General features: G+C 46.3%; 1 protein-coding gene across 1 annotated transcript in view; it reads left to right on the forward strand.

The window, feature by feature from the left end:
• Positions 1 to 18304, forward strand: part of MARCHF6 (membrane associated ring-CH-type finger 6) — a 2224824-nt gene that overhangs the window by 1888757 nt on the left and 317763 nt on the right. The gene's annotated exons all lie outside the window — the stretch shown is intronic.

An 18304-nucleotide genomic window follows, 5' to 3' on the forward strand; every position in this document is an offset into this window, starting at 1 on the left:
AGCATGGCAACACGGAAACCGCGTTTACTCCGGTCCGGGTACACTCGTCTCACTTCAGACCTGGGAACGCCAAGTGTACGAAATTCAGTGTGAGGGTGCTGTGGAAACGGAGCTAGCAGTATGCCAAGTTTCGAGGGCCTCCTCGAAACGGCGGCGGTGACAGAGCAAACGTCCCGTTTAAGCTGGTCAGCCCACCGGTTGGCCTAGGAACACTTCCGAAGAGGCATACTTTGCAGGGTTTGATGAAGGTGCCGAGAATAGTTGGTCTTACTATTCTAATGGGTCGAAGCGTCTTTTCGGACCTTCTAGGACGATCAGATGCAGAGGGGTCCCACAGGACGACGGCGGGCTCATGGTGCCAAACCTTCCAGCGGGTCACCAGCGATTCCTCGACTCGGCGTCTGTTGCAGGATACTTGGCTCCTTATCCTTTGTTCGTGTGAACTCAGGAGATCGACATGGTAGTGGTGTTTTCAGCCTCCTCTTATCCAAAGTTCCCTTTGCGCCAAATAGGGGAGGACCCAATGGGAGATCTGCTCACAAACACTCACTCCATACGTGGACCAATCACGGACCACAGTGGTCCCAGGCATTCAGGACACTCTAGACTCTCTGGCACCCCGATGTGTATTGGGAACAGACATCCCAGACCACATCCTGGAAGCACACCAGCAGGCATGCAGAAGCCCGCAAAAGCTTTGGGTTTTGAGGGAAAGTGCATGACCAAATAAGGACTAACCCGCATGACCAAATAAGGACTAACCCGGGTCGACTCGACCTGGGGAAGGTGAAGGGGCAAGATGGCCAAAGGACAGGACAAAAAACCTTGTGGCATGGCCATTTTGGAGCCAGGCCACCTATTTGTGCCAAACGCGGTTAACATGACAAGAAAGGGTTACAAAATATATGTAAACGAAAGCTGTGACCAGTCCTGTCCATGACACATCTGCACAGTTCATAAAAAGTCCAGGGAGAGTTTCTAGAGCCTTTGGAAAGACTAGAGACCCAAGTGTACTGTAAGGTAAATTGCAACATGAGGATAGGACTAAGGGAAACAAAGTCTCCCAGTACTTCCTGTCTTAAGGGCATGTAAGTTTCCCCATAAAAAGTGAGCGAAAACCCAGAGGAGTGCAGCTGAGGGCTGTGCTTCTCTGGCGAAGTTTAGTTCAGGGTGTAAAACAGCAGCAAAACGTTTGGGGGTTGACACATGGAGGGAAAATTACATTCAAATATGAAATCTTTTCTAACAACTGGTTGGTCCCACCAGCTCAAGGGAAGATGTTTCCTGGAGGATCTTCTGTCGTCGGATGCTGAAGATTCGGACCTGCAGCAGGGCTTCACCGGACGGTTCAGTCGTTGTAGGGGTCCTCTTCTGCCAGCTCCTCCTTGGTTCTTTCGTTCCAGTGGCGACTCTGCCTTTCCAGTCCAAGAGACCTGCTTTTTATGCAGTTTTCCCCCATTCATACAGCCTGGCTGTCAATCACACAGCAGGGTGGCTGTCCTGGCAAGGACAGTCGCCTCAGCCAATCAAACAGGAGTGCGACTTGGGTTACCAAGGGAACCCATGGCAGGGGTCCGAAGATCCCTCCCTCACATCCTGCCTACCTAGACTTTCAGGTGCCTCAAGGAGGGCTTCTGTGCAGAAGCCCGCGAAAAGACAGCAAACAAAGGAATCATCCGCGGTTTGGCGTGCAGAGAAAAACACGAGAAAGACTTTACCAAAAAGAAATGGCGAATAAACCCAGCCGGAGCCAAAATAAACTGTATTTGGTCAAGCGGTTTTATGTTCGAGGCTAATATAATAGCCTAAAACAATACCACGTTTATATAAGATAATTGCGGTAGAAAAGTTAGGGTAGTTACCATTGCCACCAGCCAAGTCTTAATGTAAAGAGAGCGAAATAATGCTCCAAGAGACAGACAAAAGGGATAAGTATTAACCCTTTCCAATACTCCATGTAAGATGGGGTGTACTGGGTCTGTGGTTTAAAGTGACTAAAATAAAGTTAATGGCAACTTTACCTTTTCTGAGGGACATAAGTCAGCCCCAGAAAATGGAGTCAGGGGGAAGTCTTAAAGACAACCCTGTGTCACTGCACTGAAGTTGCTGTGTAACACACATGAAAAATATGAGGCCATGGAGTAGGTGAGGCTCCAGTGCTCAAGATCACAAAAAAGTGAAAACACACTCAGCAAAACACATGTAAGAGTGGGAAAAAGGCTCACACTCTTACCAAGTGAAAAAAATAAACCCTAGAAATCCAGAAAAGCTGCTGAGGGACTCATTAGGTAAGGGAAATAAGCCATTTATGAGAATTCTCCCTAACAGTTCTCACTTGCCTGCCTGCATGCTCAAATTCTCCTTTCCGCCGCATAATATGCATACTAAAGCCTCCTACAAACCCATAAATTAAACACCCACTCCCAACACTACTAAAAACATTACATCTCTACATCTTTTGCACCAACTTTGTTGAACACAATCTTAACCAATGCACCCGCCCGCTATGGTCACAGAGGTCTTATGTTCCCTCGAAACAAACATGTAAGAATCAGATCCACATGCAGAACCCATCTACTTTTGTTCCTGTTTACCAAACACAGCCTGCCTCTTTTCCTGACCCCACAGAACTGCAAAATCATGGTAATTGCACCTGTAGATAACCCAATTACATTACTTAACTTTCATACCCAATCCTTACCATGGAATTGGCTTTCACTAGTGTTTGGGAAAATACTGTCAATCGTTTTAAAAGTGTTTTCGGAGACCAGAGTAGAAAGCAAATGTTTTCTTATTCATATCAGGTTAGAAGAGGCCAGAGCAGACAGAAGGTTTACTTTCCTGATGCCCGCTTCATTTTAACTTGTCCCTTGACATCAACCCCATTTATTGTTATGCTCCATATTTCAGAATTGGGCTTTTCTTTGCATGAGTTAAGAAAGCCGTTTTTCCTTTTTTCACAATGCTGCAAAAACGACAACTCAAAACATTGACTCCTCAGTAACAAATTAAAACATATTTGAGTGATGAAGCTCAGTGAAAAATTGGTAAATGTAATGACTAGATTTCCAGATATCTGGCTTGGGGAGACAAAAAATGGTACATATGTTAACTTGTAGCCACTGCACAACATGGACATAACTAGTTTTGTTCTGGTAAGTGTATTCGAACTGTTGGTTTTGTGCCTCATGGCTTCGTCTACATAACCCTGTGAGACAAGCTCTAGGGCCTGTGATGAAGTCTCATTCCTTTGTCTGGGGACTAATAGTTAAGCGACCTGCAGGGTCGCGAAGCTCTCCGAGCTACTAGATGATGGCCGTTGGGGTGGTATTTGGAGGAGCCCATAGTTACCCCCACTGGGCACAGGACTGTCACATGCCGCACAGAGATGTGCAATTGGTCCTTTAATGCTATAGTTAAAAAAGAAGCAACTTCATACTGAGTAGGGCGCCACACTCCCCATTGCAGGCTCAAAAAGTTAAAAAAAAAAATGTGAATGGATTTCATTCTCTCACAGATTCCTCGTCTTGATAGATATACAGCATCAGCTGCTCAGAATTATTTTCGAAAGGGAGTGTAGTGCCGCTGGATGTAGATTCCCTTGTATATGGCCTGCCATTCTTCGACTCGAGGCAGTAGATTTTTTACCAGGACAACCACCCAATATCATTTGGGTTTGAGACAATCAGGGCTGCAGCCTTGCATTAATTACCAGATTTTATGGTGGACCAGGTTGGGATATTGGAACTGGAGGAGGGCCTCCACGATGCCAATGGTATGGACACATCACCTGACGAAGAACTCCCACAACTTAACTCATACATGCATCCTAACGCCCAATACCTCAAGTCAATCGAAAAGGTTGTCGTGGCCTTGGGGCTCGGTGCTCTGACAAAGCCTGTGTCGCAGTACGACCTCACTTACATCCTCCACCATGGGCCACAGATGGAACAAGCTTTGACCTCAATGCGGCTATAGCAGCTCCAGTCTTAATCTTGTGGCAGCACCCATCTTTGACACTGGCAGTCGACACAGAGCTGACAAAAAAAATATAAGCCAGCAAGAGGCGACCTTTTGTTTCTGACGACTCATCCGAATCCCAGAGTTAGTGGTGCAAGTCACACTGGTTTCGTCCGGGCCGTCAAAGTCGAAAATGCTTTGGCTAAAAAGATTTTCGCTTCTAGGAGCATGTCTCTTAAAGCTGTAAAAGCTTCTTGTGCTTTTTCCAAATTCTCCCATATCCTCTGGAGCACCATTTCAAAAGCACCTGATCACCTTCCTTGGGGAGAGGTTAAGAATGGCTTCTTAGACATAGTGGTTGATGGCAAGGAAATGGCCTGTCAAGCGCTCCCAGCAGGGTTGGACGCAGCAGACCAATAGGGGTCATGCAATGTGAGGGGTCAGAAATGAAAGACGGACACAGGGTTGTAGTTTTCTCAAGGTTTGACATATTTATTGAAATTAAATGGTGGTCGTCCTTATCCTAACGAGAATGTTCCTACCTAGCAAACCAGAACTTAAAGAAAAGTGACCTTGTGTCCAAATGTATCTGACCCTCACATTAACATATACAACCAAAGTGAAAAAAGGTAAATGTATCTATTTTCAGTTCAACCAAAATGTGCAAAGGTTCAAACGTATAATTCCCACAAAGCTATCCTTGTGACCAGGGTTTAATTCCCTTCCCCTGAATGAGTTCAAGAAAAATGTAGAGATGGTTTTGTTTCAACAGTGTTCTATTTAGTTCAATGGAAAATGTCTTTTCATCCAACACATTTTTCAAATTTGTGAAATAAATGTATTTCAAAAAACACTTTGTCCAAAACTAAAGCAACAGTTTCTTCCAGAAAGTATTCTTCCAAAGATGCAAAATGATTATTTGGACAGATGTAGCAACCATCCTTTCCGTAGAACACTTTTGTCAGGACAGCACAGTAAATGTCTCTTTCACAATAGTTTGTTAGGATGATAAAGTAAATATTCTCCTTCCACAACTCTCTTTATCACAACCAAGTTTCCTTCTTTAAAACAACTATTCCTTTCCTGGTTTACACGCCTGCCAGGAGTAACTTCAACTTCACACGGCCTGTTCCTTTCCCGGTTGTCTCTGCTTGTGGCAATATTTGTTCCAAATTTCTCCACCAATATCTTGCATGAGGATAATTGTCCAGTATTTGCCTGTTGATTTGCTTATGGCAATGTGGGTTCCAAGCTTCCCAACAGAGGCGTTGCTAGGGTGTGGCGAAGGGGGCTATAGACCCGGGCCTTTTGGTTGTAGCCCCGGATAGAATCTCAGGGGCTACAACCAAGAGGCTACCTAGCCCCCGAGTCCCGACATTAGCGTAGCCCCGGATCTTTTCCAGACCTAGCAACAGCTATGTTCCCCAAACTGGTATTTTATGGTAGGAGAATTGTAATCTCTTTGCCCTGTTATCTCTTCTTTGTTGTGTCTTTGCTGTTGGCAATGTGGCTTACAGATTTCCCCAAGCTGATATCCCATGTGAGGAGAATTGCGCCCTCTTTGCACCTGTTGGTGATTTCCACATTTAAATGTCCCGCCTAGGTAATTGGACTTGCAACAACTCAACAGCAATGTCTACTTGGCAGCACTATTGATCATCATTAACTCTTTGCTCCTCTTCCTCGCCCCAGTGCCATAGGCATTATGGGTCTTGAAGTCCATAATGGTTTTAGTCTTTCGAAGGCTAGTTTGTTTCAACTGTTTGTTGAACTCAAGGTTATCAGAAACAGGAGATGTTATGTGGATGGTATGTGCAGTGATATTTGAGTTAGGGCTTTTCCCATGACCGAACCATTCAAATCAGGGGACATCATATGTGGCCCGTAGATTCCTAAGGTGGAAAATCTATTCAGTTTATGTGGTTTCTCATACACTGTTCTTTGCGTTTTAACCTGGGAGGAATTAATGCAGTGGACAGCATGCCATCATGTATTTGGGGATTATAGGATCTTCATCCTCCCAAAAAGAGGAACCCTGTGTCTCTCCTAAGACAGTCACCACCACTCCCTGATAGCCATCTACTCCCATGTGATCCTCCCGCATAACGCCAACCCCAGGGTCGGGGATCAGGTAGTGGCTACCTTCCCCAGCCTAGAGTCTCCTTCCATGTGGCCAGGGGATCAGTGATGACTCTGCAGGATTCATCACATACAGGCACTTCAACAGTCTTGCACAGGTCTGCTTATTTGAGGGGCTTGGGTTTTTCTTCAAATGTTCAATTGAAGCTTCTGCAACTTTCCGTCAGTGGTGAACCTCTTTTTAGCCCCAAAGTAGACTAGTCCCTAAAAAAAACATGAAGACTCAGAGCTGACAGCTAAATCATTAGGATTAGCAGTGCAGCAATAGCCTCCATGGCAGAAATGTGCCTTCGAGTCCAGAGGACAGGGTTACTGGAGGTACGCCACCTTTCCCAGAAAAGCACAAGCACCCCAAGCTAAGTAAGGACAGCGCAGGTTCCCACGGCCAGGTAGAGGTAGAGTAGGATCGAGACAGTTGACTACTGCTGTAGCATCGACTTCAGCGGCTCCTTAAACTCTGGGGTCTCCCCCAATACTTTGTCGGTTGGAGGGAAGAGTCTCCGGGTTCTTGGGCAAAAGGAAAGACATTACTTCAAGTGATTGCTTTTCTCCCGCAGATTCCTCATCAGATATCCTTTCCTGCGTCAGCTGCTCTGGAACACTTATGAACAGGGGGCATAGTGCACCTTGACTCAGCCATCAATCCCTCTTGACTCGATGCGGCGGTCGGATTCCGGATGTGATGTTGGTTGTCGTGCATATACTGCATCACTACGCACCCGGAGCGCAGGAATCACCTCTGCCCATGCCTGGGTTACGGGAGCTGGGCTTCCTTGCCAAAGGGGACAGATCACCTGTATCCTCTTCCCCTTGAGGTGAAGCCAAAGGCAAGTTTAGGCAGCTACTGTACTAGGTCCAGAGACTTGGCGGCAAGCTTTGAGTCCTTAAACTTTTCAAAGGATTCGTCGGCCTTAGAGCCAAACAGATTCTCGTCATCAAAGGCGATGTCCATTAACTTGTTCTGGATGTTGGGTGAAAATCCTGACGTGTGCAAATATGCCTGTCTCCTGAAGACAGTCGCCAACCTCATAGACCTTCTGACGCAGCCCACAACGTCCAGGCCCATCTGCAACGACTGCCGGGCCACCCCTTGACCATCATCCACAATTCTCATGAAGTCCTCCCTCATTATACCCTTCAGGAATTTACTGAGCAGCTTTCCTGATAGTCTTCCACAAGCCAAATGTGTGCTTCACAAAAGTGCAGGACGCATTAACTGCTTTAAGGGCCATATTGCCTGATGAAAACACCTTTTTGGCTATGGCATTGTGATGAATCTGATGAGGTCATCACTCCCTTCCCTGAGGTAGGCTCTCCTTGTGTGGCCAGGGGACGGCAGCCACTACCTGATCCTGTCCCTGGGGCGGCTATTTGAGGGAGGACCACATGGGAGGAGGCGACCCTCTGGGGAGGACCGCGGGGGGGGCATGACATTAGCTGAGAAACAGTATCCCCCTTTCCTTTTTCAGGATATTCCCTCCATTCCTCATGCTTTGATGGTATACTGCCATAATCCTCTTCAACAACTTGCCAAGTCTACTGACAGTACTCTTCAATAACAGATAAAGAACAAAGTAACAAAAACAGAGACGAGGAAGAGGCAAGGAGCAATGATGAGTACTCCCAATGAGAACCAACACCAGCAGTCTAGTAGCCGGAAGAATCCGATTGGCCCCGACACAGTTAAAAACCATGCTGGGAAGAGAGGTACGGAGTTCGTCTTCTTTATTCTGGTGCAGATCGAGAACACTGTGAGAACGGGAGTACGGCGGCTGGCAGCAGCGCAGAAGATGGAGTGAGAGGGCAGCCCAGTGAGCGACGTGCCCAGAGAAGCCCCATGGAGACTGTGGCGAGGTGAAAGGAAGCAAGCAGTGCTTTCTGACAGCTGTAAAAGGAAGGCATGGTATCAACAGTAAGACGGACACAAGTGATCACAGTTCAAAGGTGTTTATTGAACTTCAAAAAGGGTTTGAAAAATGCCTATTTAATCCTAAATCTAAAGATGGCAGCAAGCTACGATCATCAAATAATAATAACGCAGTCCTAGTGGGGTCTTGTCAAAACAAAAGGGCCTATGCTAAAGAACCTATTGCCAATCCTTACTTCTAAATACAAATAGTGTGGGAAACAATGTTATGTAAAAGAAAAAAGTTTTCAAGAAATGATATGTCAGGATATTCAGGCCGCTCTCCTTTCCCCACACTTTCAGCACGAACAAGGCTAGCACTCGAGATTAGCGCGGTCTCTGGCTTCTCTAGCACGAGGATACAGTTCACACATTAGCATCTGAGCCTTCCGTGCCCAAGTCTCTTTGTTTGTCGCATCGGGTCCTCGGAAGGCAATCAATACGTTATTTTCCTCTTAGGATTTTACAAGTACTCAATTCCTCAGCCAGGCTCAGAACCTCTTTAACACAATGCTCGTAGGATTTTCATGCATCCAATTTCTTGGGTGAATCACGTTTCACCACAGATTCCCCCTCAGCCGGGCTCAGATCCTCTTTAACACAATGTTCAATCCGTCTCCCTCCGCCAGGCTCGGACCAATTTAATTCACTCGAACACAAGCTTGCTTTAACCCAAAAGCTTTCAGTTGATCTCCTTCGGACCAACTTTATCTACTTTTTCATCAACTTTCTTGGCAGTCCCAACATCGAAGACTTTCGATTGTGCACATGATTTTACTTGACCCGCTGCAGGACAACTTTGATGCATAGTTCACTGCCAATCTTTCACCTTTGTCAACTCTCAGTTGGATACCTTAGAGAGACCTTTGAATAAGCATGCATTCGGTGCCTGACCACTCTGTCTAAGGTATTTTATCTTGGTTTCAAAGTTCAACCACTCATCTGTTGTTCAATTTTACTGGCGTTGGTTATCCCATGCGTTTCATACACGGTTTGCTTCAGCGCTCACCATACAATGTTGCCGCTTGCAACCTTGGCTTCAACACAGACCGAGCTGGTCTCGGTCTCCCCAACTCACTGGCTGTGTTGGTGCTGCTTTGTTGTAGGAGCCAAGGACAGTTCCACGGCACACAATGCAGGATTCTTCAGCCTGGTTTCCTGGTCTTACGCTTTCTATTCTCAAGGTTTCGTGAGCGTAATGGTTCCTTGTCAGAAAGGTCAAGGGCACTTCTTTCCTTGCGATCCTCTTTCTGTTTCGCCTTCTTTCTCCTTGTGTTAAACCGCCATCCTGGAACTTTTGTTTCTTCGTATGCTTTGCCTCCCTCTGAGTGTGCTCTCGTGCTCTGCCTTTTATCCGTGTGGGGAATTGTAAGGGAAGTCAGCTGTGTTTGTGTATTCGGACATATCAGGTATACGGCTCGGGTGTTAGTCCGTTTTCTCTCATAGCAAGCTGTCTGTGAGAAAGTGTCTGTGTTGTGAAAGGTGGGGGGTGGTTGAGTACCTAAGTATCCTACCTGGTAGGATGGGGTAAAGGTGTTAATGTGTAAAGGTGTTACGGGGAAGGGGATACAGCACCTGACCCTCCAGTGTACCACTCCCCGAGGACCCCTCACCCAGGTGATCTTCCCTCACTGGTCCACCCCCAGGAAATGGATCCAAAAGTGATGGCTGTGTTAGTGTCCTGGCCACCTGGATGACCGATACCTCGGGGCTAGTGGGTGAGACACCTTCAGGCTTCTCACACAGCCAAGGGCCCTGGGACACCGACCGAGGGCTGGATGCGTGCTGGAAGTGCCTGCAGGGTCAGAGAGCCGCGAGAGCCGGAGAAGCATCCCATTAAGTGTCGGGAACGGAGAGCAAGTGCAAGAAAGAAATCGTTGAGCCCAGGAAAAGGGTCAGGACACCGAAGCACTCTATGGCACAGCATTGGAAGCCCTAGACAGTGGGACTGGGGTTTGGGACCCACAGTATGAACTTGGGGAAGACCAAGAAGGGAAAACCAGAGGGGCATTGTGTATTAAGACTTGGCAGGTGAGTATACCAGGTATTTCTGTGTATCTGTGAATGAATAAATAACTGGGCACACACTGTGTAAAGAAACTGCATGTAATAAAGTCCTGGCAGGAGAGTATACCAGGCGACCCCAAGTGTGGGGAATGAACTGTATAAGAAAATCCCAAGGAAGACACATGCCCTTAAGATTGTAAATTAAATTGAAGGTGCGAAGAAACCTGGGAAAGGGATTCATTTCCCTGGCAGTGGATTATGACACCAAGAGGAGGGAGCTATCCTCTTGGTCTACAAAGAACTTGATTACTCTTGAACTTTTGTTTTGGTGGAGCGAAACCTAGGGAATGGATTTGTTCCCCAGAAGAGTGAATATTAACCAGTTGAGATTTTTGTTGGATTTATACCTTTTTTGCTGGATTTGAACTTGTGCACTTTCAAGGCCTAAGACAATATCCTTTACACTTTAGAGTTACTTTTAGAATATGAGGGCTATGATAGGACTTCATATACATGAAATGTTTGATTGGGACATCTTGACACAGGACAGACCCTTAGTTTTGTTTAAGGTATGGAATGCTCCCTGGATTAGGGATAGTGAGGCATTTTCCAACCCCTTTATTATTTAATAAGTCTATAACCAAAAACATGAGTCCTATGTGACCACTTCTTATTCCTGGCTCCTCACAGTATCAACTTGTTAGGCAGAATTATATGCAGTACCCTTTGGGAACACTACATACAATTAAGACTACAAGTGACAGTACAATTTCACCTTTGGTACAAGCCTGTACTACACAGTTATAGCGGTAGCAGGAGCGGAGCATCCAGACTTATCTCAAGAGTAAGTGAGCAGTACAAATAGTTACACAAAGGACAGCAATTACTATGATTCAGGCAAACACTGACTCAAGGTTTCCAAGTAAAATAATATATATTTATTTACTCAACAGTTGTATAATATTTCACTATCTAAGCAAGTTAAAAATCACAATCATAAATACACCACACCACTTGCCTTAAATTCCAGACAAGTTAAGCTCACAAAATGAAGTAGGAGCAAAATGGCACTCCAGCAATTTAAAAGAAAGGGAGGGAAAGACAAAGTTATTAGAAATTAGGCAAACCAACAGGTACGTACTCGGGGCAATTGAACAAGAGACACTACAGTGAGGAGATCAGCTAGAAAAGGCGTAGGGCCAAAGTCAATGGGTCAAAAGTCTTTTGCTCAAGATCACACAGTTCAAGGTAGTTCACGGTAAAGTTTGTGGCACAGATTCTGGACGAGGTTGGTTGGTAGAAAAGTTAGTTCAAAGAGAAGAGAAGGACAAGCCCTCGGATTGGAGAAAGATTTCAAACACTTTCACCGCGGCTGACCGAAACGGACAACCGGATTTGCACAGTACCTTAAAACGGAGAGGGAGCTGTGGCTGAGGTTGATGTTCCTGGTGGTTCCTGCAGTCTCACGGTTCCTAAAGCGACTGTCGGACTGACACAAAGGCGGCTACGGCCACCTCGAAACAGGCAGCGTACATTACCATCCCTCCTGATACTGACGATAAACGCATGGATGGATGGGCGTGCAAGGTATTTTCTGCTGGGAGTATGGTGCTGAAATCAGCCAACTCCACTTGTGCCATGGCAAAATTTACGCACACTATGTGGAATTGTATTTCGCTTACGGCTGAGCATATTCCCGAAGGGGAAGAAAGGGCTGGCTTTCTAGCTATTGTGCAGGATGGCATTGATGCCATGTGCGAGTCCCTTCAGTTTGGGTCGGACACTGCAGATAGTGTTGCCAGTTCCATGGCTACGAGCACCGTGATGCGCAGATGTGCGTGTTTGAGGAAGTCCGCTTTTGCACTCATGTGCAGGCCCCTCTTCTCAACATGCATCTTTTTGGCAGCAAGGCTGACGTGAGCCTTGAGAAGTTGCAGACCTCCAAGGCAACTGCTACATCTTTGGACGCAGCTGTCAGACAACCTCTGCCTTTTCATCCTAGGGGACAGCAATGGAGGGGTGGTTCCTTTCGCTATTACTCCTCATTTGGAAAGGCAAAAGGGATGGCCAGTCAAAGGGGCCAACGTAGGTTCACTCGTGGTGGACGAGGTAGAGGTGCCAAAGCCGCTCAGGCAGCTGCCTCTTTGCCGTCAGGCACTGCCACTGCTAAACAGCTCTGAGGCCAGATCTCATTATTCTCTGGTGAGCGGCCGGCTGTCGCAGCATCTCGAAGAATGGCGAGACATTATTTCAGATGTGTGGGCTCTGGATACAATAGCCCACGGTTACTGTCTCCCTTTTCTCCAACAGCGTCACAACAATCCACCGGGGAAACACTCTTTGAAGGTTCTGGATCCGCTCCTTGTACAGGAGATTTTAACCCTGCTGGAGAAAGGCGCTAAAGAACCAATGCCTGAGACGGAGTGGAACAAGGGTTGGTATTCTCCTTATTTTTTGATACCCAAAAAGGACTGAGGACTGAGACCCATCTTGGACTTCCGTTACTTGAACAAGTTCCTCAGGAAAGACAAGTTCAAGATGGTCACTCTTTCTCAGATCCTTTAGTCCCTCCACCTTCAGGATTGGTTGGTGTCATTGAACCTGCAGGATGCTTATTTTCATGTGCTGATCCACCTCAAGCACAGGAAATGCCTCGGTACGCAGTCGGCGGATCCCACTATCAGTTTCGGGTCCTGCCTTTCGGGCTCGCCACCACCCAAGGGTTTTCACCAAGCTCATGGTGGTGGTGGTGTCAGCGCATCTCGGGAGAGGGGGGGATTCACGTCTGCCCCTACCTGGACGATTGGCTGATCAGGGCGCGATCTCCCAAACAAGCCTTGGATCATCTCAGCGTCACCTGCCACTCCCTTCACAAGCTGGGCTTCTCCCTCAACTTCAACAAGTCGCATATGACACCTTCCCAACGGCTCCAGTACATAGCGGCAGTTTTGGACACGTCCTTGGGGTTGTGCTCGCCACCCAAGGTAAGGGCTCTTCACATTCTTCAGATGGTCACTAAATTTCAACAAGCCCAGAGTCTTCCGGCTTTCAAATTCTTAAGATTTGCTCGGCCTCATGGCATCCTAGAGTTTTCTGGTGCCGGAGGCCCGCTTGAAAATGAGATCAGTGGTCCCAGTTCGCAGGCAGGATGTCGGATCTCCTTCATGTTCTGCTCTCTGTCTCGCAGGCGCTTCTGTGGTGGGCTGACTAGAAGAATCTCATGAAAGGAGAGCCCCTTTTTGGCAGCCATGGCCGGATGTCACGCTGGTGACGGATGCTTACCCGACAGGGTGGGAGCTCATGCCAACGATCTGTCCATCAGTGGTTGTTGGTCTCCATCGGAGTCCAGACTTCACATCAATCTTTTGGAGCTGCAAGCTCTGGCGCTGAAGGCTTTTCTGCCGTCTGTACGGGGGAAGAATGTCCTGTTAATGACGGACAACATGGTGGCAATGCATCACCTCAACAAGAGAGGGGGTGTGGGGTCACTGCCTCTGTGCAGGGTTGCAATGCGGCTCCGGTTCTGGCAATACGAGAGGGAATGTCCCTGTTGACGGTCGATCTAGCCGGCAAGGAGAACATGGCGGCGGACACTCTGAGCAGGCAGAGCGCGGTCTCCCACAAGTGGAAACTAGCTCAGGAAGTCCTTCAGGAGATATTCACCCTTTGGGGAACCCCACAGGTGGACCTGTTAGCGACTGGTGCCGACCAGAAGTGCGAAAGGTACTGCTCGAGGGAATTTCATCCGAGATGAGCTCTAGGACACACGTTTGTCGTGGAGTGGCTCTTTCCGCTACTGTATGCGTTTCCTCCGATCCCCGTCATCCCTCAAGTTCTCAGGAGGTTGAGAAGTTTCGGGACCCGCATTATCCTCATTGCTACGTATTGGGCCAGGTATCACTTCTATCACAATCCAGGTAGAATTGAGAAAGGCACTCCCTATGGTTGTCTTCCCTTTGTCTTCCTTTGGAGCTTATGTATACTTTGCAAAGGGTTGTAAGATGTGAATGCTTCCCAAAGGATGTTCGGAGACCAGTAACTGGGCTCTGTGCACCCCGTGGGCCACACCCTCGGGAAACCTTGTTGGGGCAAAAACACCTGGTATGCCACGGAGAAGAGATGGTAATCTGTTGATGAAATTAATGGTTCTCTGAGAAGTGGCAAGTCTTTTGTACGCTGTTAGGGAGAATTCTCCTTCGAGGGCTAATTTCCCTCATCTAGTGAGTCCCCCAGCAGCTTTGCTGGATTTCTGGAGTTTATTTTTTCCACCTGGTAAGAGTGAACATCTTTTTTTTCCACTCTTACATGTGTTTTGGCCTACGTGTTGTTGCTCATTGTGTGATATTGGATACTGGAGCACACCACTCCAAGTGCCCCTGTTCTTGTATGGGTTACACCGTACCTTTAGTGTAGTAACCCAGGGTTGTCTTTAAGACTTCCCCCCTGACTCCATTTCGCTGGGGCTGACTACTGTCCCCCAGAGAAAGGTAAAGTTGCCATTTACTTTACATTGTCATTTTTACCACAGACCCAGTACACCCCATCTTACATGGAGTACTTGAAATGGCTAATCTGTACCCCTTTTCTGTCTGTACCTCCCTGAGCATTGTTTCGCTCTTAACATTTAGACTTGGCTGGTGGCAGTGGTATCTACCCTAACTTTTCTACCGCGATTATATTAGATAAACGTGGTACTGTTCTTGGCTATTATATTAGCCTCGAACATAAACCCGCTTGACCAAATCGTCTTTCTTTTGGCTCCGGTTGGGTTTATTCGCCATTTCTTTAGCCCTTCTTGTGCTTTACTTTGCGCGGCAAACTAGGTTTGCCTTCTTTGTTCACCGTCTTTTTGGCGGGCTTCTGCAGAGAAGCCCTCCTCAAGGCGCCTGGGTGTCTAGGTGGGCTGAATGTGAGGGAGGGGTGTAGTCACCACCTGCACAGGGTATCCAAGGAAACCCAAGTCGCACTTTGCCATGATTGGCTGAGGTGGTTGTCCCGGCTGGACAACCCCCCGCAGCGTGATTGACAGCCAGGCTGTTTGAATGGGGGTTTTGCGCATGAAAGGCAGGTCTCTTGGGCTAGAAGTCAGTCGCCTCTGGAACTACAAGGAACCGAAGAGAAACGGCGAGAACGACGGCTGCTGCAACTACCCCGTCCCGGTGAAGCCCTGCTGCAGTCCTGAGCTATATACCCTTCGACGACTAAGAGAAGATCCAGTCCGGAGTCTTCTTCCCTTGAGCCTGGTGGGGATAACCAGCTCATCTTCTTCAGCCAGAGATCTCCGCTGTGGTCGAAATCGCTGCACACTGCTGTAGTGGTCCGGATAGCCACCTGCTGAGCCTCTCCTGTTTTTAAGGAGCACACCTTTTCGTTGTCGCTGCTGCCGGCTTCATCCCTGTGTGGTGCAGACCCCCTTCAGACGTCCTCCTTCACAACGAAGCTCGAGGAATCGTGGGTCTGCGGAAAACCAACAGGAACAACTGCCAGGGCTCCAGCTGGATCGTGGAAATAAGGTACTGAGTTCTACTCGAGGAAACTGGGTGAACCCCTTTTCTTCATCTTCAAGGCTTGTCCTTGTCTTCCCTCCTTCTTATAACTTTTGCTTCCGAACATTGACAATATTCAAGTACTCTTGGGCTATACAGAATTGTGAACTGTCTAACGGTGTGATCTTCGGCACAGGCCTCCGGTGTCATCTAAACCTGGCTCCGATCCTTTGACTTTTGAACTCCTGTTTCTGAGTGTTTCTCAATACTGTCTGCCTAACCTAAATATTGCCTGTGATTTTTGCCTCCAACTCCCTCTGGGTATCTCAGGTGCTAAGTGTGTTTTTGCCCCGGTAGCATTTCATGTCACGGATACGGGTTTATTGAGTAGACCGAACTGTCAAAAAGTGATCGCACCCGTATCCGCGGTATCGTGTTTTGTTCATAACACCAGTTCATTCAAGCACAGGGTACTTTAACGTGTGGTTTTTATTTAAGTTTAATAGAGGTGTTGTGTTTATAACTGATGGTTTAAAAATAAATGTACTTATAGTTTTTACCTGAAACCTTGAGCCAGTGTTTGCTTGAGTCAGAGTAATTGTGGTCCCTTTGTGGTCCCTTTGTGTAATCTCTGCTACTGCTCATATACTCTTGAGATGAGCCTGGCTGCTCTGCACTATAACTTAGTAATACAGGCTTGTACCAAAGGTAAAACTTGTATTGCCACCTGTAGTCTTAATTGTGTGTAGTGGTCCCTAAGGGCACTGCTCAGGATTCTGCTTAACATACGCGATGATCCGAATGGCTGGAATCTGAGAAGTTTTGGAAGGCTGATTGCAGCAGAATGAAGATGTGCAGTGTAGGGTATTTTGTGGAGATTTGGGGCCTGACAGTATTTTATTACCGCCGAAAAATAACTTAGCAATAATCACTCTTTGTATTCAGATTTGGCCATGTGCAACAATAATACAATGGACATGCATTATTTCAGCACCCAGACCTGCATATTTGGTATATGTGGTTGGTGGTATTTTGGTGAGCATAATTCCCTTGTTTTATTTGTGGCCCCAATGTCCAGAATCCCTTATCTTCGCTTAGATTTTTCGTGTGATCACTAGAGAGACCTCAGACCTGCATTCTAGGGACACCACATTTTCCAGTGATAGTGTTGGTGCGCCACCATGGGCAAACTCACTGACTTATTTACGACAGAGAGCTATATGTGGTAGTCTTGTGGTAATTTCCACTACCTTATATACGGTAGGGAGCTATGTTCAGAGAGTCTCTCTTCCCGTTGGCTCATGTACCTCCAACAAGTTATACTACAGTCACTCACAATTATTCATACTGATTCTGACATGCACACATCTGTCTTAAAATGACCATTGCACTGTTTAAAAATCTCCCCACATCAACAGCACTGTAATGATAAACAGAAAATAAACCACCCGTCTGTTTTCAAATATTTTTCTGTATTATAAAAGTTGTATTTAACACGATCTCATTCTTTACAGCAATAAAATGGAACAATCAAAGCATTTTCTATGACACACTGCAATTATAGTGGCGGAGAACAGAACTTAAATTGCAACATTAGCACTTGATTAAGACACGCACGGGACTTTCATTTTTCTACACTGACTGCATATTTCCGTGCACACACACAGCTCCCCCAGTTAGGTAATTACCTTATCTGTTCAGAGGCTTCTCTCTGTGAATGTGGCTCTCTTGGATTAACTCCAGCAAAAAGGAACGCTTGCCTTCTCAAGCCGGGGTCATTGCCTGGAATTCTCAGCTTTTTCAGATAGGACTGCCTCAGCCAGTGGACAGGTTTTTCTTTCAGCTCTCCCCAATGTCGACTGCAGCAGGACACAGGAATCTGCATTCAGTCAAGACCCCACAGCCAGGTCTTCTCCCCAGTAGTGCAGAAAGATGTCTGCCTGTCTTTTTCCCTGCTACTGCCCACTAAAACTTTCCTCTCAGCCCTCTTTATGACGTGTCCCAATGAAATCCATCATCTCTCATCCTCCTACTCTTCAACAATAGCTTCGCTTATACATTTGCAATTGTTGCAAATCTGACTTCCTCCTTCCTGCCGTTACTGTGCACAACAACACGGATAATCAGGCAGAGAAGAGAAGAAAAAAAAATCTGCACACTCATTTAAATGCCTAATTCTGCAGTAGAGAACACATTTTATTAGTGGGTTATATTAAAATAAGGTTTTATTAGTCAGGTTAATGGTTAATAGGTTAGCTGTTAATTTTCAAATGTGTCTCTAGCAATATAGGCATTTCAGGTGAAAAATAGTGTGCATTTTTAAATGAACACGTGTGCTTTTAACTGTAAAAATAGATTTGCATCTTATATGTTAAAATCGTTTTTTACTGAATAGTCTGTCTTTCCTTGTTAATCTGCTAACCCATATAGCAATGCACCGCACCCTTGTGGTGTTGGTGCTGCAAAAAAATTTGTGCTACTTGTGCAGTATTGCTGTACTGTGTACTGTAACACGCCAAATATCCTTACATATACCCTCCTTTTGTTTTTAGAACTTGGCTATAATCCAAGCCAATTCCTAAAAACAACTTGTTCTATTTTTTTTTACAATATAGCAATCCAACAAAATGAATATTCATGTGCATCAATGAAAATTTGCAATCAACATTTCATCTGAGTCCATCAGTTCATAAAATGTTCCACATTTGCCTTCTCAGTGTAAGTGGCATTACTTTAAGTTTAAATTTTCCAAGTCAATTAAAAACAATGAAATAAAACAACTAACTAAAACAAATAAGTAATATAA

This window comes from Ambystoma mexicanum, chromosome 5p, assembly GCF_040938575.1.
Source record: "Ambystoma mexicanum isolate Mex_15411 chromosome 5p, UKY_AmexF1_1, whole genome shotgun sequence".
NCBI classification, from domain to species: domain Eukaryota; kingdom Metazoa; phylum Chordata; class Amphibia; order Caudata; family Ambystomatidae; genus Ambystoma; species Ambystoma mexicanum.